This window comes from Anticarsia gemmatalis, chromosome 3 (assembly GCF_050436995.1).
Source record: "Anticarsia gemmatalis isolate Benzon Research Colony breed Stoneville strain chromosome 3, ilAntGemm2 primary, whole genome shotgun sequence".
Taxonomy (NCBI): domain Eukaryota; kingdom Metazoa; phylum Arthropoda; class Insecta; order Lepidoptera; family Erebidae; genus Anticarsia; species Anticarsia gemmatalis.
In genome coordinates, this window is record NC_134747.1 from 10,478,599 (window position 1) to 10,480,091 (window position 1,493).

Below are 1,493 nucleotides of genomic sequence, written 5' to 3' on the forward strand. Positions count from 1 at the left end.
TAACTCGTCAGAAACGAACCTTCATACTTAAAAAGTGCTACAATTGTATCGATAATTATATTAATGCAGGATGTCATTTATCTCTATTGTCTATTCATTTGAAGGATCTGTGTAATAAGGTGTTTGTTTGACCTAGTAGCTAATGGGAAAAGTTTTTCTAGCTAATTATACAAAATAGTGCTAATCAGCAGCCGCTAGACGTTTAAATACTTAAATACAATGTATACAGGAATAAGAAAAAACAGAAACACAAATTAATATGTTATTTCTACCTTCTAACCTATAAAAAGTTTGTGTATTCATCCTAACTCATTAATAAATAAATTAAAAGCATTAATGACCCACTGCTGGTCAAAGGTCTCATGTCGAAATGAGGGTAGGGTTTGGCCTTGAGGTCACCACCATCCTGTCGTTTTATTGATATTTAATATGTACTTTGGTTTTAACAGTAATTTTTGCCGATAAACGTGTTCTGGAGTCTCCTTTCCATTTCATGACATAACGCCTGTTTTCCAAAAAGGGTTCGGCAGGTTTTAACGTGATTGAGTAAGTGGGTAAATATTTCGTCACATAAATTTAATGACGACGAATAATGGATAGTGACCACGTCTTTACAATTGTTTACTCCTACTTCAGAAGATTTTCCAACATAGCAACCAGGTTTGATTCCCAGATCTACAAGCAGAAAAATCTCATGACGAAAAAAATAGCATGAAACCGTAATAATTTAATTACTCTGACAGCATTTAATAGGTATATAATGAAGATAATAAATTAATAGAAAAATTGTCGCATGCTAGTGACACCTACCTCATTACATAGTAAATAGATCCATGTTCATGTAACATGAAGTAATTCCAATCAGTGTTTACAGGAAGTGTTTTAATTACCGAATAATTGTTAGTCGTGCGAACAGATTCCGTAGAGCATTAATTGATAACCTCGACACTAGGAGCTGTGCTGTACCCTATAATTTAACGGTTTAATGATAGACTCGAGTTCCCTACTCCGATGAAATTGTATGTCATTCTATACGTACAATTTGGTTTTGGGGTTTCTACGTGTTACCATAACGCCAGATACTTCTTAAGTAATTACACATAATTTAAAAATTATTCCCAGCAGCCAAATTAGTTTAAAAGGGTTGTTCTAAAGACAAATCTTTCAAGCTGCAACTGCTACAGAAACGTTCAACAAAAGATCGAGATTTGGATGATCGTTACTGTTTATCGCCTTTACTTCAAACATACTTACTCAACTACAATAATATTGTATTCATAGTAAACAGACTAATGAAGATCTAAAACCTGAATAAAAGTTACAAAATATCTAACGTCAAACCGATCAAAAGCAATGGTGAAACATCAGCAGCTAACGACACCGGCCATTCAAATTGCAGATTGCTTTAGATCAACGCATGTGAACACTTTCTTGCATGATTGTAACAAGCAAGCTCAACTTTGTTACGATAATACAGCTGTAGTACGAAGCAG